Source organism: Balaenoptera borealis (assembly GCF_965194805.1).
Source record: "Balaenoptera borealis genome assembly, chromosome: 5".
NCBI lineage: Eukaryota > Metazoa > Chordata > Mammalia > Artiodactyla > Balaenopteridae > Balaenoptera > Balaenoptera borealis.
This window is the reverse complement of record NC_138862.1, coordinates 140,997,146-141,020,816: the sequence shown is the minus strand read 5'-3', so window position 1 is coordinate 141,020,816 and position 23,671 is coordinate 140,997,146.

Genomic DNA, 23,671 nt, shown 5'->3' with positions numbered 1-23,671 from the left:
GATCTTGCAGTGTTTCAGGGAAATACATATTGTCTGTAGCCCATGGGTTGGATGCCACATGTTAACCAAAAAAAAAAAACAAACAAACATATGCATGTGGCATCCAACCCACAGGCTACCTTCACACTAAAATGTATATACTACTCAATAGTTTATCAAGTACTTTGCTATTGTATATATAACTAGAGTCTTAGAACATAGGTAAGATAAATACCATTCCCATTTCATAGGTGAGGAAAATACAATTTATAGGTGTAAAGTGACTTGTTTATAATTCTACAACCAGGGAGTAGAAAAGATTAAATGCTGATCTGAGCCCTAGACTCATGATCTCTTCAGCAACCTTTGTTCTATGTTAAATGCATTCTGTTTCTTCTAATGCCTTATATCACATCACTCAGTATTGAAATCAATGCCGACAGAATACAGAAAAGTGACAGTTGAATGTGGATCAGACAACTCACTACTGGACGATTAATCCTGGAAGAGGGGAGCAGAATCTACATATAATTTGATTCTTTACATGCTTGTTTGTTTACCTTTCCATTTCTGATAAGTAGCCAAGTCCTCATAAAAGTAAAAGCTGCTCTAGCATCTCTGGGGTGGGAAACAATAGACATTAGTGTCCGAGAAGGAAAGAATTAAATGTCTACTGCACACCTCACTCTGAAAGCAACGTTATAGATGTTGTTATGGAAGGAACAGGAAGGGCTATACTTGGAAATGATATGCAATAAATAGAAAGGAAATAGAAGGGATTCATAGTAATTTGCCAGTTACCTATGCTTTGAAAACTAGAAGCTAGAAACTTAGAACCCTCTAATAGGTGGCAAAGCCGAGCCATGGGAAGAGATATATTTCCAATTAGCCTTGGTAATAATAAAAATACGTACTACTTTTTTGAGCTCCTACATTGTGCTGTACCCTCTACTTATAACTACAAAGACAATATCAACAATACTCACAACGGTCCTCCATGGTAGGGTTTAGAATTTTGGTCTATTATTATTGATGGAATTGTGACCTAGAAAGATCACACAACTAGAGCATAGTGTATCAGGGACTCCCATATAGTATAGAGGCTCTAAGATGATGACACCTACTATTCAGCTTCAAAATTAGGCAAATCACTCATAGGGATCTCTTATAAAAGTCCAGGGCAACCTAAATGTCCATCAACAGAAGAATGGATAAAGAAGATGTGGTATATATATACAATGGAATATTACTCAGCCATTAAAAAGAATGAAATAATGCCATTTGCAACAACATGGATGGACCTAGATATCCACTCATATTGAGTGAAGTAAGTCAGACAGAGAAAGAGAAATATCGTGATATTGCTTATATGAGGAATCTAAAAAAAAAAAAATGATACAAATGAACTTATTTACAAAACAGAAACAGACTCACAGATTTAGAGAACAAACTTATGGTTACCGGAGGGACGAGGTGGGGGAGGGATAGTTAGGGAGTTTGGGATTGACATGTACACACTGCTATATTTAAAATGGATAACCAACAAGGACCTACTGTAGAGCACAGGGAACTCTACTTAATACTCTGTAATGGCCTTTATGGGAAAAGAATCTAAAAAAGGGTGGATAGATGTATATGTATAACTGATTCACTTTGTTGTACACCTGAAACTAACACAACATTGCAAATCAACTATACTCCAATATAAGGTAAAAAGTTAAAAAAAAGTTCAGGGCAAACGCAGGGTTGAGATAAGTGAAGATGTTTCAGGTAAACAGAGAGAAGAAACCACGGGGTATGTTTCCGCTAAGGCATGGCCACCTTCCAGTGTATGGCTGCACTGAGAATGATGACTCTATCTCCATGGCCCCCATCTCCTCATTTTTTTGTATTTTCTCTATTCTTTCAGGGGAAGTATTAGTTTTCTTTAGTTTCATTTTTTTTTAGTTCCCTTCTTTTCTTTTCCCTAAAACTTTCCTTTTATCTTGGCTGACCACAATAGAGATTTGTCCCCATTCTACCTAGGGGGGTGTAGTGAGAGCAAAGAACAGGCAGGGTGAAGACAGCACCAGTCCTGGAAGATCTGCTGGCCCACAGGAAGACAGGCACTGGAGAGAGAGAATCAGAGACCACTGCGATCAGCTGAGACCTTCCTTCCTATAGTTTCACTCTGTCTCCTTCATTCATTCTCCTTGTAAAATGCCAACGTTTCACTCCTATGCTTGCTCAAATGCTATCTACTTAGCTTCCTAAATTGGTTAGATTCAGGAATTCAGAGACCAGGGCAGAACTGTGTCATCTTTCTCCTACAATTTTTGGAAAAGTTCCCATTTTATGTTTTGGTGTGTATCCAAAAGAGGTGCAAGGAAAAATAAGCCTTCAATACATTGTAATTTATTCCTAAAAGTCAACTCTGGACTTAGCTGTCTTAAATTAAGGTAGCCTACAATTTTGAAAATCAAAGGGAACTCACACACACCCACAAGAACTTAAGAGCAAACAAAAAAAACAGAGAATGAAGCCCAGACTCCCCCCTCCCCAGAAACCAACAGTTTCAGGCAGCAGGGGGTCAGCATTTTTGTCTGGCTGCCTCTGTGTTCTACCAGTGGGTATAGAAAAAACATTTCAGCAGTTTTTTTAGCCAGAGAATTATTGCTTCCTTTGCTTTGTGAATTTGCTGAGTCCTCAGGATGGGCAGCTTAAAAAAAAAAGAAAGAAAGAAAGAAAGAAAAAATCAATGCCAGTTGGTTCTAGAGGAAATGCTTCCAAGGATTCTGATGTCATCTCGTCATGGGAGGGAGGGAGGGAGGGAGGGGATGTGATGTCATTACTATTTATTAATATAGAAATGAAACATCATGATATCGTCTCTCCTTCCTGAGATGACAGTGAGAGGTTCAAGACAGAACCTGACGCATCTCCCCAGTAATAGTAAATTGTGTCATTGAGAAGACCTTCCCTGAGTGGCTTCACCAAATGACTCATGCAAAATGTATAACTCTGTTGTGAAACCCAGAGTTAATAAGGTGAAAAATATAGAGTCCCCCTGTCTTGCGAAGCTCTTTAATTCACCTGTTCCTTCATTTAAACAAATATTTGAGGGACAATTATTATGTAATAAGCTCTGTACTACATATTAGGATTCATGTGTGAATAATAATAACAAAAAAGATAATAATATTAATAATAGCAACACATATTTATTAGCACTCAGTGTGCCAGAAACTGTGCCTGGAATTCACATACATTTTCTCATTAAGTTGTCTCCTCAAAAGCCCTGTGATACAGATATAATTATTGTCTTATTTCACAAATGAGGAAACAGAAGCTTAGAATAGGAAAGCATCTTGCTATAGGTAGCAAATAATGGAACCACAATTTAAATTCAAGCTGAAGGGCTCTAGAAAACACAGACTTGATCGCTTTACTCTCTCACCTGAAGGTTTTCGGGGAAGGTTCTGAATACCGTATTTTATTCAGCAGGGAGACTTGATTGGGCAGTTATCTTTAACATGAAAATACCACCAAAGGTGGTCACACACTAACCCAACTTCTCTTTAGTGCTATTATAAGTAAGGGGAGTTGGAACCACTTGCTCAACAGGAATATTCAATTGGATCTCTGGTTACATAAAAGATGAATTTTAAGCTCAAAGACTATCAGATTTGTGGTGGACTTAGAGATCCTTATATCACTCCTATTCAAATAACTATTTTTAATGTAAAATAAATATATTTATTTATATTTAGTGTAGTATAGATATATGTGTTCATTTCAAATAAAAATGCACTTGGAAGCACATGTTTAAAAAGACACTTATAATAGAATAATTTTCAGCTATAAAAAGGAATGAAATTCAGATATAAGTTGACAACACGTAAAAACATTATGCTAAGTGCAGGAAGCCAGTCACAAAAGACAACATGAAATGTGATTTCATTCATATGAAATTTCCAAGGAGGAAAATCTGTAGAGATACAAAGTAGATTAGCAGTTTCCTAGAGCTGGGGTGGCAGGTGGGACATAAGGGGTGATAGCTAAAAGACACAGGTTTTCTTTTAGAGGTGATAAAAATATTCTAAGATTGACTGTGGTAATGGTTGCACATATCTGTGAATATACGAAAAATCATGGAAATTATGTTTTAACCGGGTAACTTGTATAATATGTGAACTATATCTCTGAAGCTGTTTAAAAAGAAAGGCAGGGGGTACGAAGCAGGGAGCCCCATTCTTATCACTTCCACTCTCAGTGAGACTCCTGAGTCAGTTTTTCAGAGCTTTAAGTTTCAAAAAAAAAATTACTCACAACACTATTTTAAGCCATTTTATGAATGACAAAATAGAAGCCACTGCTAAAAATGTATGAGCTACATAGCACAGGGAGATCAGCTCAGTGCTTTGTGACCACCTAGAGGGGTGGGATAGGGAGGATGGGAGGGAGATGCAAGAGGGAGGGGATATGGCGATATATGTATACATATAGCTGATTCACTTTGTTGTACAGCAGAAACTAACACAACATTGTAAAGTAATTATACTCCAATAAGGATGTTAAAAAAAAAAAAGTATGAGGTAGAGTAGGATGATTTCTCTTCCTCATTCACTCCAGCCCCAGAGAATATTATTAATGGATTAGCCAAGTCAAAGAAGCAGTTGACAATAGATCATGTTACTACGGTTTGGAGCTTTCCTTTTGATGATGGAAAGGATTATAGTTCAGAGCCCACATGGAGTGGCTCCCCTTTACCCATCTTTTACCCATCACCCCTTTACACACTCTTCTCTCCAGTCAGGCTTGGAATTGTTTCACCTTGGAAGTAACCCTCTTCTAGAAAAACCTAAAACAGGTCAATGTAACTCTTTCAAAGGACTAAGGAGAAGCATTCTCTCTCCTTCTTTTCTTGGCTTGCCATTTGTTGGAATTATCTTCCTTGCCATTGAAGTTGTATTATATCTTGTTATCTCCTTTTCTCTTCTCAAAGACTTATGAAGGTGGAGCTATGTCAGTCTCCCTCAGTAGCCTATTACAATGTTTTATGTCTAAGACACTAAAACGGTCTTAATAATGCCCAGTCAAAATCAAACTTACTGTGGTTAAGCCAAGTTGCTCTTTGTGTCACCCCCAGAAATAGGAAAATGCATCTTGCCTGCACTTAGAGATTTTATTTTCTATACTTAGAATAAAAGTGAAAAATAGAATCTTGCTAATAGGCCACGTAGCCTTCAACCTCCAATTTCATTCTAACGAAAACATAAGTAAAAGTAAAACCTCTCAGTACACTGACAAATAGAACTGCCACGTAACCTGATGTCAGAATCTGGGCTCCATTGTCATTAATTTAACAGTAATTAATCACTGGGGTGCTGGGAGGTCTGCTTCTTGTCAAATCAAGATTCCATCTCTTGATACAATTATTGTTTTATAAAGGAGGGATGATAATGAGATAGTTTTGCTTTCACTACTGTCCATACTGAACCCAAGTCTGCACCAGTAAGAACATTAGGTAGTTGCTCCTCTTTCCAGGGACTGCTGATTTCAGAAAGAGGAGAAACCATTTGCAGATGTAGGAAGCTATTGAACCTATAGGAAGCTTTTTGGGTCCAGTCTTTCTAGTTGGAAGGTAGATGGCTCCCACAACACCAGATGAGCTCCTGGATTCTACTCAAAACATGCTGTTCATTGCCCACACTCTGCGATGTGTATTCATGCCTTCTGTTCATTTTTAAATTGGGATTTTGGGGGAGAATGGTGTCTGAGAAATGGAGGTGTAAGAATTTCTAATGCCCAACACATCGCAAGTATATCATTTTGAACAACTTTCTGGGTATGAAAATGCCATCACGAGAGTTAAAGATTCCAGGTAAGAGATTACAGCACCTCAGTGAAGCACAGAAATAAGAAAAGAATCATTGAGGAAGGGAGGAAATATAGATTCACATTACCCCCATCACCCCTTCACCAAGTCCAAGCAACCCAATGTGGAGATACTTCCTCCATGAAAGGAAAAGAATGAGGTGAAGGCCCAACTTTACCATTAACCCCCTCATTAATGCTCAGACACCAGGCTGACTCCTGGGGCCCTAGGTAGCTTCCAGTGGACTCCTGTAAACCCAGGCACCTGACTCATTCAGGTGCTTGCTGGCTCCAGTGACCCCAGGTGGCTCCCATGGCCCCAGGTGACTTCTGCAAACCAAGCTCCCACTAGACCACCACAAACCCAGGCCTCTGGCTCACTCTGGCATCTGCCAGCTTCCCCAGACACAGGTAGCTCTTGTGATCCCAGGCTCCCAGTGGATTCCAGGAAATCCAAGCTCCCAACTCACCCTGACACTTACCAGCTTCCTCAGACCTGACTGGTTTCCACGGCACCAGGCTCTCCATCAGCCCCTGCAAACTCAGGCTCCAGGTGGGCACATGTGAACCCAGGTTCCCAGGTGGGCCCAGTGATAGGCCAACTAACATGGGCCCAGGTTTTGTACCAACTTCAGCTGGTTTCTATTAGCTTAAAATAGACTGTTTTATCTATAAGATGTTTTATGTAAGAGTCATGGTAACCACAAAGTAAAAACCTCCAATAGATACATAAGAGATAAAGAGAAGGGAATCAAAGCAAAGCAGTACAGAAAATCATCAATTCACGAAAGAAGGCAGCAAAAGAGGGAGAAGGGAACAGGGGAACTACGAAAGAGCCACAAAACAATAAGATGTCATGAGTAAGCCCTTGTCTATCAATAATTACTTTAAATGTAGATGAAATAAATTGTCCAATCAGAAGGTGTAGAGTGGCTGAATGGATTAAAAGACAACACCACATTATACACTGTCCACAAGACTCACTTCAGCTTCAAGGACACACACAGACTAAAAGTAAGGGGATGGGAAAAGGTATTCCATGCAAATGGAAACTAAAAGAGATCTGGGGTAGCTATACTTAAATCAGACAAAATAGAAGTCAAAAACCATAGCAAGAGACCAAGATGTCATTATATAATGATAATTGGGTCAATTCATCCAGAAGATATAACAAATATAAATACATATGCACTCAATATTGAAGCCCCTAAATATACTAAACAAATACAGATCTGAAGGAAATATAGACAGCAATACAACAATAGTAGGGGACTTCAATATCCCATTTTCAACAATATATCCAGGCAAAAATTCAATACAGAAACATTGGATATGAACTATACCTTGGACCAAATAGCCTAACAGACATATATAGACTATTCCACCACAAAGCGTCATAATACACGTTTTTCTGAAGTGCGCATGAAACACCTTTCAGAATAAATCATATGTTAGGTCAGAAAACAAATCTTAACAAATTTAAGAAGATTGAAATCATACTAAGTTTTTTTCTGACAAAAATGGTATGAAACTAGGAATCAATAATAGGAGGAGAATAAGAAAATTCACAAATATGTGGAGGTTAAACAATATGCTACTGAACAACCAATGGGTTAAAGAATAAATCAAAAGGAAAATAAAAGAAATATTTTGAGACAAATGAAGTGGAAACAAAACATACCAAAATTTATGGGACTCAGTAAAAGCAGTTTTAAGAGGGAAGTTTATAGTGATGGACTCCTACATTAAGAAGAAAGAAAGAGCTAAAATAAACAACCTAACTTCACACTTCAAGGGAATAGGAAGAGAAGAACGAAGCCCAAAGTTAGCAGAAGGAAGTAAATCACAAAGAGCAGAAAAATTGAAGAAGAGACCAGAAAAACAATAGAAAAGACCAATGAAACTAAGATCTGGGTTTTTTTAAAGATAGAAAAAAAACAGACTAACTTTTAGCTAGACTAAGAAATAAAGAGAGAAGACAAATAAGTAAAATCAGAAATGAAAGAAGAGACATCACAACTGAAGCAAAGTAATACAAAGGATCAAAGAGACTACTGTTAAAAATTATATTAAAAAAATTTGATAACCTGGAAGAAATTGGTAAATTCCTAGAAACACACATACAACTTATCTTGACTGAATCATGAATAAATAGAAAATTTGAACAGATCAATAACAAGTAAGGAGATTGAATCAGAAATCAAAAACCTCCCATCAAAGAAAAGCCTAGAATCAGATGGTTTCACTGGTAAATTCTAACAAATAGTTGAAGAAGATTTAACACCAGACTTTCTGAAACTGAAGTTTGAAAAAGAGAAATTGAAAAAATCAAAGAGGAGGGAGCACTCCAAAACATTTTATGAAACCAGCATTAACCTGATGCTAAAGCCAGATAAGGACACTTCAAGAAAAGAAAATTAAAGACCAATAACCTTGATGATTACAGGTGCAAAATTCTCAACAAAATACTAGCAAACCAAATTCAGCAGCACATTAAAAAGCTCATGATCCAATGGGATTTATCCCTGGGATACAAGGAGGGTTCACAAATGCAAATCATTAAATGTGATACATCACATTAGTAAAATAAAAGTAAATACCATGATCATATCAATAGGTGCAGAAAAAATATTTGGCAAAATTCAACATTCTTTCATGATAAAACTCACAATAGGAATTGGGTTTTTAAGGAACATACCTCAACATATAAAAGCCAATGTATATAACAAATCTACAGTTAACATCATACTCAATGGCAAAAGTTTGAAAGTTTTCCTATAATATCAGGAACAAGGCATGGATGTTCACTCTTATTCAGCATAGTACCAGAAGTCTTAGCTAGGGCACTCAGGTAAGAAAAAGAAATAAAAGGCATCCAAACTGGACAGGAAGAAGTAAAACTGTTTGCTTGTAGATGATACAATTTTATATATGAAAACCCAAAGACTCCACTAAAAAACTATTAAAACTAATTAGTGAATTCAGTAAAGTTGCAGAGTACAAAATCAACATACAAAAATCAGTTGTGTTTCTATACACTAACAAGGAACTATTGGAAAAAGAAATAAAACAATTCCATTTATAATAGCATCAAAATAAAAATATAATTCTTAAGAACAAATTTAACCATGGAGGTGAAATATCTATACACTGAAAATAGCAAGACATTGATGAATGAATTGAAGAAGACACAAATAAATGGAAAGATATCCTGTGTTCAGAGAATCAGAAGAAATAATATTGCTAAGATGTCAATACTACCCAAAATAATCTACAGATAAAATTCCTACCAAAATTTCAACAACACTTTTCACAGAAATAGAAAAAAATTCTACAATGTGTATGGAATCACAAAAGAACCTGAATAGACAAAGTAATCATACAGAAGAAGAACAAACCTGGGGGCATTGCAATTCCTGATTTCAAACTTTATTACAAAGCTATAACCATCAAAAGAGTATGTTAGTGGCATAAAACTGACACACAGATCAATGTAATGGAATTAAAAGCCCAGATATAAAACTGCACATATACAGTCAACAAATATTTGACAACAGTGCCAAGAATACCCAATGGGAAGAGGATTGTGTTTTCAATAACAATGTTAGGAAACAGAATATTCACACGCAGAAGAATGAAATTAGACCCCTATCTTATACCACTCACAAAAATTAACTCAAAATGAATTAAAGACTTATATGCAAGACCCAAAACTATAAAACCTCCAGATGAAAATACAGGGAAAATACTCCCTGACATTGGTCTTGGCAATGATTTTTTGGATATGATACCAAAAGCGTAAGCAACAAAGGTAAAAATAAACAAGTGACAATACAGCAAACTAAAAAACTTCTGCACAGCAAAATGAGAAGGCAACTTATGTAATGAGAAAATATTTGAAAACACATACCTGATAAGAGGTTAATATTCAAAGTATATAAGAAACTCATAAAATTCAATAGCAAAAAAAAAAATCTATCATACAATGGTCAGAAGACTTGAATAAACGTTTTTCCAAAGAAGACATTTCAAGGGTCTATGAAAAAATTGTCAACATCACTAATCACTAGGGAAATCAAATCAAAATCACAGTGAGATAACACCTCACACCTGTTAGGATGGCTAACATGAAAAAGACAAGAGATAACATGCTGGTGAGAAAAGGGAACCCTTGTGCAATGTTGGTGGGAATGTAAATTGGTACAGCCACTATGAAAACAGTAAGAACTTTCTTCAAAAAATTAAAAATAGTGCTACCATATGATCCAGCAATCCCACTTTTGTGTATATATTGGAAGTAAATGAAATCATTATCTTGAAGAGAAATCTGCATTTCTATGTTCATTGCAGCATTACTCACAATAGCCAAGACATGGTACCCCCTAAGTGTCCATCAAAGGATGACTGTATAAAAAAAATGTGATACACACACACACACACACACACACACACACACACAAGAATATTATACAGCCATAAAAAGAAGGAAATCTTGCCTTTTGTGACAACATGGATGGACCTTGGGGGCTTTATGCTAAATGAAAAATGTCAGAAGATAGAGAAAGACAAATACTGTGTATATTCTCACTCATTTGTGGAATCTAAAAAAGCTGAACTCATAGAAATAGAAAGTAAAATGGTGATTGCCAGGGGGTAAAGGGTAGAGGGAATGGGAAGATATTGGTCAAAAGGTACAAACTTCCACTTATAAGATGAATAAGTTCTAGGGATCTAATACACATTATGGTGACAATAAGTAATAATACTATATTATATATACATTATATTATATGCACTATATTATATATACTACAATATACATTAACTATATTATATAAATATAATACAGATTATATGCTTAAAAATTGTTGAGAATAAATCTTACATGTTATTACCACAAAAAATTGTAATTATGTGAGGGGATGGACGTGTTAACTTTATCATAGTAATCATTTTGCATTATCAAATCATCACACTGTAGACCTTAAACTTACGTATATGTCAACAATTTTTCAATAAAGTTGGAAATAAAGAGATAGATAAATAAATAAATTGGACATTTTTTTCCTATCCATTTGTAGAAGTTATTAAATATTTGGAGGCTAACTTAGTACTTGCCTGATCAATATATTTTCATAGTTTTACTTTCAACACTTCTGTGTGTTTTACATGTGCCTCTTCTTTAAAGAATAAAACTGCACTCTTTTGACTTTTCCTCCATTGCCAACCTACCAGCAATTTATGTCAATCCCCTCTTCATGAACATTCCTTGAATCAATCCAGCTGTTTCCATAACCATTGCTACCACCTTTGTCCATTTATTGTCTTGTTTCACCTGGACCACTATGCACAGACAGGTCTTCCTTATCCAAATATGCTCTCTTCCAATCCAGTCTCCATTCCCAGGTACACATGAGATTTTTAAAATCTAAAAAAAAATTTAAATTTAAAATTGTAAAAGTCTGATCATGTCACCCCTGAACTTAAGAACTCTTTAACTACTGCTCTCTAATATGATCTCCAAATCTTAGCACAGATTGCTAGGCCCTTCACGATCTGAACTGCAGTAATCCCACCATCCTTACCCTGTGTTATTATCCCTATTGATCTTGATGCTTCAGCCACTCTTCATTCTGTTCCTCCAATATGCCATGCTTTCTCCTGCCTCTGAGCTTTTACACATGTCATTTCCTATGTCTCTGATATTTTTGCCTAACATCTGTTAATCCTTTGCACCTTAACTTGAGCTTGAGTTATTTAATGAGACCTCAACGACCCCATCCATAAATGCACCTATCTCAGATGAAGTTAGCTGCAACAAGCTCCAAAAATTTGCCAATAAATCCTGCTTTTGTTAATACTTTTATTTTGATGTTTTATAATATATATTATATACTATTTATATAAATATCTACAAAAATAATAGATAAATGATTCATAACCACAGTCTCAATATAAAAAAAAATGACAATTATACAGAGTAAAAATGCAAAGATTTCCCACTTAATTTTTTATTTGTTCTCTCCCAAATCCCATTTTTTACCCTAGAGATAATCATTGTTATTGGTTTGGCATATAGCCTTGTAGATTTTCTTTTATATGCATTTAAATATACAAAGTTTTGTTGCTCTTACTTAATTAAAAGAATATTCCTATAATATGATTATATTTTTTTCACTGGACAATATGTCTTGGAAACCCTGTCTTTTAAATTATATATATCCTCATTTATTTACCTGGTCACCTATTGAAAAACGTTTAAGTGATTTCTAAATTTGAAATATTAGAAGGAATGCTTCAGTAAGTTTTCCTATACAAATATCATTTTGTAGAAGTACTAATATTTCTACAAAACACATACCTTAGAAATGGCATTGCTAGGTTAAATAATATGCACTTCTTTGTTGTTTTTCTTTTTTTCAAAATGTTGTTAGATATTCCTATACTTTGTCTCTTCCATTTGATCTTTAGAATTAATCTGTCAGTTCCATGAAAAAACTGTGCACAATATGATTGGGAATATCACAGAAAAGAATGCATTCAAAATCAAATGCTAAAAGAATGACATTGAAAGGCATTTGGGATATATATTATTACATACAAAAATTATAGATAAAACTTTTAAAATCATAGTGCCCAAGGGGAGAGAAATAAATCTATTTATCTAGGCACTTTTAGAAAGAAATATACTAAAACATTACTAGTGATAATCACTGGTTGATAGCAACACTGGTGATTCTTATGTCCTTATATTTTTAACTGACTATTCTCCATTTTACATAATGAGTATATGAATTACACAACATAAAAGTTATTTCTTCCCAAAGCAAAAAATGAAAGCCTGTTAACACGCATATCTCTAGAAGAAGCAACATATCTGAAACATTCTTCAACTGAAGCAAAGAAATTAGTTTAAGTACAGAGCCAATTTGCTTCCACAAAGAAGAGTAGATGCAGGCTGCCTAATTTTATCATCCAATCTTCATGTAAGTAAAATCCTTTCCTCATTGCCTGAAGATATCATGTTGGATGGCAGTAAACAAGAAAAGATGAAGTGAGAATTCAATAAAAAAATTTATTTCAACAGAAAACCCCCAATATTGTGGTACACATAAATGTGCTGGCTGGTCTTACTTTAAGTTTATGACCACACACTTCAAGGGGGCCCTCTCCTCCTCTATTTCCACACTCAATTCACTCTCTTCTTTGGAGCTCTTGCTCCTCATTTTACTAATAAAATTGCAAGTAGAACACAGCTCCCATATCCTCGTGCTTCTTTTAAGTTGACCAACCTCCCTCTTTTTTTCTCCATAGACTCCACCTTCCTTTCTGTTAGAATGGGTGAATTGTCTATAATTCTAAAGCCAGTCCATCCACATGTGCCCTGGACCCTACCCATAGCCTTTACTCAGGCAATTATACCTTCCCCTTCATCCATTTCTATTGCAGAATGCTATGAATATATAAAATAAGAACAACCTCTAAATAGAGAAAAATGTAGTTATATTTAAATTTTATTCTAGATATATACTTTCTGAGTGTTTGTGGTGAAAATAAAGAAGAACTAACACTGTCCTCTAGGGATCATTTAAGGAATAGGCATACAAGAAGGCAATAACCTCATCTCCTCCCTTGGACCTTGTCTATTAACAAAACCTCAACTTCAAGCATCCCCCTTTCTTATCTCTTGTATTTCCAACTCACTCCTTCTGGTAACACAAATCCAATGAATTTTTAAACCCACAGGAATTTCTAATCCATTGACCCTATAAATTTTCACTACCTATCACCCCAATAAAACCTTGTCCCTTTGCCTGGCAAGCCTCTCTTTATTGCATTATTCCCATTAGCATTCAAACAGGATGCACTATCTTCTCATTAAAACATAAGTTATTTCTTTCTCTGATCTTCTTTGAGTAAATCTGATTTTTTTTTGTCATTTTCTAATATCTCTCCTATTATTCTCTTTTGAATGCCTTCTGATAAATTTTTCCTTCCCACCTTTCATTCTTACCACTAACACCATTTTGTCCAGTCAAAAAGGACCTGTTACCAAAGTCCACATTACCAAATTCAACAGTCAATGATAAGTCCTCTTCTAATTCAGTTTCTCAGTAGCATTTGATACAGGCAATCATGCCTTTTTAAAAATATTCTTTACCTGTTCCTTGGGATCCCATACTCGGCTGGCTTTTCCTCCTTCTCAGTTTACTGTACAGATCTTTCTCTATTTCCTGGTATCCAAATATTGCAAAGACCAGGGCTCAATGTTTAATTACTCTCTAAGTGTGATCTTGACCAAGTCTATGGCTTTAAACACCATCTACATACTAATTACTCCAAAAATGTATTTATTCTTAACTTCTCCTCTGAACTACAAACTCCAAATCCTACTGCCTACTGAACAGTTTCAGCCAAATTTCAAATAAACTTCTCAAATTTAACTTATCCAAAACTGAAATATTGTACCCTCTCCCAAGTTTTCCTCATCTGTGTTCTCTTGCTCAGTAAATTCCATCACCAGTCACTTAGGTGTTTAGGCAAAAAGCTTGCAATCATCTTTGACCCTTCTCTTTCTTTCACACACTATATCCGATCCATTAGAAAATAAGTTGGCTGTATCTTCAAAATATATCCCATCTCCAAACTTTATTCACCACAACCACCCAGCGATTCCTCACCTCAATTACTACCAGGCCCTCTGAATGCTGACCTCCCTCACTCTGTACTCACCATAGCCCTTTCTGCCCAGCACCATTGGAATGGCAATGTAAAATATAAACTAGAGCATGTTCCCTCTCTGCCTTAAAACCTCCAGTGTTTTCTCTTCTCACCTAGAATAAAAGTCAAACTCCATACCATGGTCTATGGACCTGCTTAGCTTTCTCTCCAACATGATTTTTTGACACTCTCCCCCTTACCATGCTCCATCCTCACTGGTCTCCTTGTCATCCCATGAGCATGTGATATCTTGAGGCCTTGGGGCACACTAAATCCTCCAGCTACTCTCTTTCCAGCATTGTTAGCACAAGTTTGTGTGTCCTATGCACACTGAGGCCAAACAAACTGAATCTTCAGAGTTTAGAGCAGAGAAAGGTTTAGTGCAGGGCCATGCTAGGAGACTGGTGGTTCATGTTCTAGCAAAGCAATTTTAAAAGCCAGGTGAGGGAGAGGGGTCACAGGGTATGTGATCAGCTTGTGCACAATTCTGATTGGCTGATGGAGAGGTAACAGGGTGGTGTCACAGGGGTTAACATTATCAGTGCTTAGGCTCCAGGAGGCCTGGGGGCTATGTATGTGTCCATGGTCATCAAGTAGTTAACATCTTCCATTTAGTGGGGGTTTTCACATCTGTAAAACAACTCAGGAAAGGTGCCTCTGATACCGTCATCTGGGTACTTCAGAGCGGAGCTACAGCAGAGGATATGGGGGAAGTCCTGTCCCAGGAAGGCCCCATAGGGTCCCGCTCAGTTACAGCATCACCTCCTAACTTTATTTAGGTTTCTTCTTAAATGCCGCCTTCTTAGAAAGAGCTTTCCTGTTAATCGTATATAAAAACAGTAAACTCCCTAAACCCTGTCTCTTTTCTTTTCCTAAGCTTATTTGATGATTCTCTACTGCATTTGTTGATACTAACCTTATATCTTTACTTATTTTCTGTATCTCAACAGACTCTAATTTCTATCAGAAGAGAAATTTTGGTCCATGACTGTATTCCCAATGTCTAGATCAATGCCTGGCGGGTAGTAGGCATTCAATGAATATTTGTTGGATAAGTGAATGAAATAAATCATGCTTCCTGTGCTACCTGCTTTCTTAACTGCCATTACTTTAAACTCACCAACTTCATCGCTAGAGCATGCCTTTAAGCTTAGACATTTCACCCAAGAATTAGAAAGTCATGTTCACAAGGTATCTAGAATCACAAAAACATTTTTTATATAAGAGAACAACATAAGGATTGAGAAAATATATTAATGTGTGAGACATAAGTGGCTTCCCAGAAGCCCACTCTGCTCAGTGTTTTTGGCTGAATATAAAGCCTCGGGTCTTTTCAAGGGAATGTCTTTCCCCAAAGCTCCTAGTCCCTTGGCAGGACCTGGTTATAATTTTATGTGAAGAAAATCTCAAGATTTAAGTGTTGAATTCTATTCCCAGCTCTGCTAATTCTTAACTGTGTGGCTTTAGCATGTGACTTCACCTTCCCTGGGCTTCAGATTTCTCACCTGTAAAACCAAGGCAGTTATACTGACCTGGCTTCCCAGGGATGCCATGAGGAACAGTCAATGATCATAATCATTAAAGAGGTATTCCTATCGCCACTGGATATTAATCAAGCACCATGGTATGCAAAACTCTGTTAGCTCTCTAAGATGCAGAGTGGATGGATAACAAAGAATGTATCAGACATCATCTGCAGCCTGAAAGAATACCTGCTACAAAACATAAGAAAAAAACAATAGCATTATGCCAAAGAATTACCCTCTGTATGGACACAGTTTCCTTGTCATTTTTTTCTCTTTATCCAAACCTTTACTCTCCCAGCTGTGAAATGAAAGAAGAAAGAAGCTATGGTGGCATTACGTCACAGAATTTCAGAGCCTTGAAGGATCCCAGCAGTCCTCTGCCTCTAGCCCAACCCTTTCACTTTAGAGATAAAATAATTGACAACAAGAGAGAGGTGAGCATTTTCCAGGTTCACCAGGCTGAGCGTCTAATCTTCTAACCCCATTTCATTGTGCTGGCTGATATACTAGTCTGCTCCTTACTGTCCCAAAGAATAGCATGGTGGCTAGATTCTATTTCTGGCAGCGTGAATGGCCAACTCTCTTTCAATGAGAAGCCCAGTCATTTAAGGCTATTAATTTGCAGGTAGTTTGAGCCCTAAGGATGAATTTGGACAGAAGATGATGAATAGAAATGAATAGTTTTTGAACCCTCTACCACTTTCTATTTAAAAAATCTACTAACCACTTTATATCTTCTATTTTGGTTCGCCCTCATGATAACCATACAAGAGAGGCATTATCATACTTATTTAATAAAGAATCATGTTTTTATACTGTTTAATAACTGAATATCTGGAAATTTATATAACTTGCTTTAAATGATACATTTATTAAGTAATAGAGTTAAGATTTGGATCCAGATTTATCTTGTTCCCGAATTCTTTTTTCATCACTACAGAACATAGGAGAAGATTTGTGCTTCAATGAAAGCTTATGTATCTTTTATAGCAAGGGCCAGCAAACTTTCCCTTAAAGGGTCCAATAGCAAATATTGTAGGTTTACAGGCCATAAGGTTACATCTATCCAACTTTGCCATTTGGCATGATAAGCAATATATTAACAAATGGTTGTGTTTCAATAAAACTTTATTTACAATAACAGGTGGCTTGGCTGCAGCTAGAGTTTTCCAACCAGTAGTCAAAAGCTTAACTTGGAGTTAACTGACCCTGACCCTTGGGGCACTGTCTTACAACTAGCACTGTTAGTTGTAGATAACCAAGAACAATGTAAAATAATTCGTGTTTATAGACATGTAAATTCTGTTTGTCAGAGATTCAACTGACTTTCCTCTCTCACTGTGGAAGGAGCCAGTTTTGCCTTCCATATGCACATTCATTTCAACAATCCTGATCTGCACATATGCCTGTTCCTTTGGATTCTCCTTTGAACAGGTTTGACATCTGCTAATCCCCAATTCATTAATGAATTAAATAAAATCTTTAACACATGTTCAATTTATATCTGAGAGTCCTTATATTACCTTTTATGAAAATTATCCTTTAACAACAGTATACTAAAAAGCATGAGCATACTCCCTCTCTACATCCTACCTTGTAAAAATGGGACCTCATCATTTTTCCTCCTAGCTTCAGAAGAAATGAGAACATATCTGTTTCTGGGCCCCAGCAGAGACTCAGAGAGATCCCATCAACCGATACTCTCTGCTGGCTGGGAGGTGCCATTATTTTCTTTTCTCTTATGCAACATGAAGTTTGCTTCCTTTCCATCATGTCATAAGAGAACATCAACACAATTTACTTGTCTTTTACAACGGGAAGAAAGAAAGTTGCCAACGTGATAAAGTGGTCTCCTTCACAGATTTGACAGAGGTGTTCTCCATTTTATGCTTAGCTGATGTGCTAAAGACAAAGCAAACTGACTCTGGAAATAAACATAGTTTTTCACACTTACCATCCTCCTCTCCCTCTCTCAGCTCCCTCCTGACCTGGATCATATAGTACTGGATTCACCAGGGCTTGCAAATGACAACTATTCATTAGCAGATATTAGCTTCTCAAGGTTGGGAAGAAACATTAAGGGTCATCTCTTTCATGACAACAATGAAAAAGACAATAGTAATATCACAACAATAATAACAGCTAAGATTTTTTCATCACTTTTTTGGGCCGGGCAATCTTTTTCTTTTTTTAAAACATCTTTATTGGAGTATAATTGCTTTACAATGGTGTGTTAGTTTCTGCTTTATAACAAAGTGAATCAGTTATACATATACATATATCCCCATATCTCTTCCCTCTTGCATCTCCCTCTCACCCTCCCTATCCCACCCCTCTAGGTGGTCACAAAGCCCCGAGCTGATCTCCCTGTGCTATGCGGCTGCTTCCCACTAGCTATCTATTTTACATTTGGTAGTGTATATATGTCCATGCCACTCTCTCACTTCATCCCAGCTTACCCTTCCCCCTCCCCATGTCCTGAAGTCCATTTGCTACGTCTGCATCTTTATTCCTGTCCTGCCCCTAGGTTCTTCAGAACCATTATTTTTTTTTTTGATTCCATATATATGTGTTAGCATATGGTATTTGTTTTTCTCTTTCTGACTTACTCCACTCTCTATGAAAGACTCTAGGTCCATCGACTTCACTTCAAACAACTCAATTTCATTTCTTTTTATGGTTGAGTAATATTCCATTGTATATATATGCCACATCTTCTTTATCCATTCATCTGTAGATGGACACTTAGGTTGTTTCCATGTCCTGGCTATTGTAAATAGTGCTCCAATGAATATTGTGGAACATGACTTTGAATTATGGTTTTCTCAGGGTATATGCCCAGTAGAGGGATTGCAGGGTCGTGTGGTAGTTCTATTTTAAGTTTTTTAAGGAACCTCCATACTGTTCTCCATAGTGGCTGTATCAATTTACATTCCCACCAACTGTTCAAGAGGGTTCCCTTCTCTGCAGCATTTATTGTTTGTAGATTTTTTATGATGGCCATTCTGACTGGTGTGAGGAGATACCACATTGTAGTTTTGATTTGCATTTCTCTAATGATTAGTGATGTTGAGCATCCTTTCATGTGTTTGTTGGCAATCTGTATATCTTCTTTGGAGAAATGTCTATTTAGGTCTTCTGCCCAATTTTGGATTGGGCTTCTTGTTTTTTTCATATTGAGCTGCATGAGCTGCTTGTAAATTTTGGAAATTAATCCTTTGTCAGTTGCTTCATTTGCAAATATTTTCTCCCATTCTGAGGGTTGTCTTTTTGTCTTGTTTATGTTTTCTTTTGTTGTGCAAAACCTTTTAAGTTTCACTAGGTCCCATTTGTTTGTTTTTGTTTTTATTTCCATTTCTCTAGGAGGTGGGTCAAAAAGGATCTCGCTGTGATTTATGTCATAGAGGGTTCTGCCTATATTTTGCTCTAAGAGTTTGATACTGTCTGGCCTTACATTTAGGTCTTTAATCCATTTTGAGTTTATTTTTGTGTATGGTGTTAGAGAGTGTTCTAATTTCATTCTTTTCCATGTAGCTGTCCAGTTTTCCCAGCACCACTTATTGAAGAGGCTGTCTTTTCTCCATTGTATATTCTTACCTCCTTTCTCAAAAATAAGTTGGCCATATGTGTGTGGGTTTATCTCTGGACTTTCTTTCCTGTTCCATTGACCTATATTCCTGTTTTTGGGCCAATACCATACTGTCTTGATTACTGTAGCTTTGTAGTATAGTCTGAAGTTAGGGAGCCTGATTTCTCCAGCTCCGATTTTCATTCTCAGAATTGCTTTGGCTATTCAGAGTCTTTTGTGTTTCCATACAGATTGTGAAAATTTTTGTTCTAGTTCTCTGAAAAATGCCATTGGCAGTTTGATATGGATTGCATTGAATCTGTAGATTGCTTTGGGTAGTATAGTCATTTCACAATGTTGATTCTTCCAATTCATGAACATGGTATATCTCTGCACCTGTTTGTACCCTCTTTAATTTCTTTCATCAGTGTCTTATAGTTTTGTGCATACAGGTCTTTTGTCTCCTTAGGTAGTTTTATTCCTAGGTATTTTATTCTCTTTGTTGCAATGGTAAATGGGATTGTTTCCTTAATTTCTCTTTCAGAGTTTTCATCATTAGTGTATGGGAATGCAAGATATTTCTGTGCATTAATTTTGTATCCTGCTACTTTACCAAAGTCATTTATTAGCGCTAGTAGTTTTCTGGTAACATCTTAAGGATTCTCTATGTGTAGTATCATGTCATCTGCAAACAGTGACAGCTTTACTTCTTCTTTTCCAATTTGCATTCTTTTTATTTCTTTTTCTTCTCTGATTGCTGTGGCTAAAACTTCCAAAACTATGTTGAATAATAGTGGTGAGAGTGGACACCTTGTCTTGTTCCTGATCTTAGTGGAAATGTTTTCAGTTTTTTCACCATTGAAAATGATGTTGGCTGTGGGTTTGTCATTTATTATGTTTAGGTAGGTTCCGTCTGTGCCTACTTTCTGGAGAGTTTTTATCATAAATGGGTGTTGAATTTTGTCAAAAGCTTTTTCTGCGTCTATTGAGATGATTATATGGTTTTCCTCCTTCAATTTGTTAATGTGATTGATTTGCGTATATTGAGGAATCCTTGCATTCCTGGGATAAACCCCACTTGATCATGGTGTATGATCCTTTTAATGTGCTGTTGGATTCTGTTTGCTAGTATTTTATTGAGGATTTTTGCATCTATGTTCATCAGTGATATTGGACTGGAGTTTTTTTTCTTTGTGACATCTTTGCCTGGTTTTCATATCAGGATGATGGTGGCCTCGTAGAATGAGTTTGGGAGTGTTCCTCCCTCTGCTATATTTTGGAAGAGTTTGAAAAGGATAGGTGTTAACTCTTCTCTAAATGTTTGATAGAATTCACCTGTGAAGATTTTGTTGGGATTTTTTTTTTTTTTTTGGAAGATTTTTAATCACAGTTTCAATTTCAGTGCTTGTGATTGGTCTGTTTATACTTTCTATTTTTCCTGGTTTAGTCTTGGAATGTTGGGCTTTTCTAAGAATTTGTCCATTTCTTCCAGGTTGCCCATTTTTATTGGCATAGAGTTGCTTGTAGTAATCTCTCATGATCCTTTGTATTTCTGCAATGTCAGTTGTTACTTCTCCTTTTTCATTTCTAATTCTATTGATTTTAGTCTTCTACCTTTTTTTCTTGATGAGTCTGGCTAATGGTTTACCAATCTTGTTTATCTTCTCAAAGAACCAGCTTTTAGATTGATTGATCTTTGCTACCATTTCCTTCATTTCTTTTTCATTTATTTCTAATATGATATTATGATTTCTTTCCTTCTGCAAACTTTGGGGGTTTTTTTTGTTCCTCTTTCTCTATTTGCTTTAGGTGTAAGGTTAGATTGTTTATTTGGGATGTTTATTGTTTCTTGAGGTAGGAGTGTATTGCTATAAACTTCTCTCTTAGAACTGCTTTTGCTGCATCCCATAGGTTTTGGGTTGCCATGTTTTAATTGTCATTTGTTTCTAGGTATTTCTGGATTTCCTCTTTGATTTCTTCAGTGATCTCTTGGTTATTTAGTGCTGTATTGTTTAGCCTCCAAGTGTTTGCATTTTTAACAGTTTTTTTTTCTGTAATTGATATCTAGTCTCATAGAGTTGTGGTTGGAAAAGATATATGATACGATTTCGATTTTGTTAAATTTACCAAGGCTTGATTTGTGACCCAAGATATGATCTATCCTGGAGAATGTTCCATGAGCACTTGAGAAGAAAGTGTATTCTGTTTTTTTTGGATGGAATGTCCTATAAATGTCAATGAAGTCCATCTTGTATAATGTATCATTTAAAGCTTGTGTTTCCTTATTTATTTTCATTTTGGATGATCTGTCCATTGGTGAATGTGGGATGTTATAGTCCTCTACTATGATTGTGTTACTGTCAATTTCCCCTTTTATGGCTGTTAACATTTGCCTTATGTATTGAGGTGCTCCTATGTTGGGTACATAATATATTTACAATTGTTATAACTTCTTCTTGGATTGATCCCTTGATCATTATGTAGTGTCCTTCTTTGTCTCTTGTAATAGTCTTTATTTTAAAATCTATTTTGTCTGATATGAGAATTGCTGCTCCAGCTTTCTTTTGATTTCTATTTGCATGGAATATCTTTTTCTATCTCCTCACTTTCAGTCTGTGTGTGTCCCTAGGTCTGACGTGGGTCTCTTGTAGACAGCATATATACAGGTCTTGTTTTTGTATCCATTTAGCTAGTCCATGTGTTTTGGTTGGAGCATTTAATGTACTTACATTTAAGATAGTTATTGATATGTATGTTCCTATTACCATTTTCTTAATTGTTTTGGATTTATTTTTGTAAGTCTTTTCCTTCTTTTGTGTTTCCTGCCAAGAGAAGTTCCTTTAGCATTTGTTGTAAAGCTGGCTTGGTGGTGCTGAATTCTCTTAGCTTGTCTGTAATGGTTTTAAATTCTCTGTCAAATCTGAATGAGACCCTAGCTAGTAGAGTAATCTTGGTTGTAGGTTTTTCCCTTTCATCACTTTAAATATGTCCTGCCTCTCTCTTCTGGCTTGCAGAGTTTCTGCTGAATGTTCAGCTGTTAACCTTATGGGGATTCCCTTGTATGTTATTTGTTGTTTTTCCCTTGTTGTTTTTAATATTTTTTCTTTGTATTTAATTTTTGATAGTTTGATTTTTATGTGTCTTGGCATGTTTCTCCTAGGGTTTATCCTGCATGGACTCTCTGTGCTTCCGGGACTTGATTGACTCTTTCCTTTCCCATATTAGGGAAGTTTTCAACTATAATCTCTTCAAATATTTTCTCAGTCCCTTTCTTTTTCTCTTCTTCTTCTGGGACCCCTATAATTCGAATGTTGGTGCGTTTAATGTTGTCCCAGAGGTCTCTGAGACTGTTCTCAATTCTTTTCATTCTTTTTTCTTTATTCTGCTCTGCAGTAATTATTTCTACTATTTTATCTTCCAGGTAACTTATTCGTTCTCCTGCCTCAGTTATTCTGCTATTGATTCCTTGTAGAATATTTTTAATTTCATTTATTGTGTTATTCATCATTGTTTGTTTGCTCATTAGTTCTTCTAAGTCCTTGTTAAACGTTTCTTGTATTTTGTCCATTCTATTTCCAAGACTTTGGATCATCTGTACTATCATTACTCTGAATTCTTTTTCTGGTACACTGCCTATTTCCTCTTTATTTGTTTGGTTTGTTGGGTTTTTACCTTGCTCCTTCATCTGCTGTGTGTTTCTCTGTCTTCTCATTTTGCTTAACTTCCTGTGTTTGTGGTCTCCTTTTCACAGGCTGCAGGTTTGTAGTTCCCATTGTTTTTGGTGTCTGCCCCCAGTGGCTAAGATTGGTTCAGTGGGTTGTGTAGACCTGGTGGATAGGACCAGTGCCTGTGTTCTGCTGGATGAGGCTGGATCTTGTGTTTCTGGTGGGCAAGACCACGTCTGGTGGTGTGTTTTGAGGTGTCTGTGACCTTATTATGATTTTAGGCAGCCTCTCTGCTAATGGGTGGGGTTGTGTTCCTGTCTTGCTCGTTGTTTGGTATAGGGTGTCCAGCTCTGTAG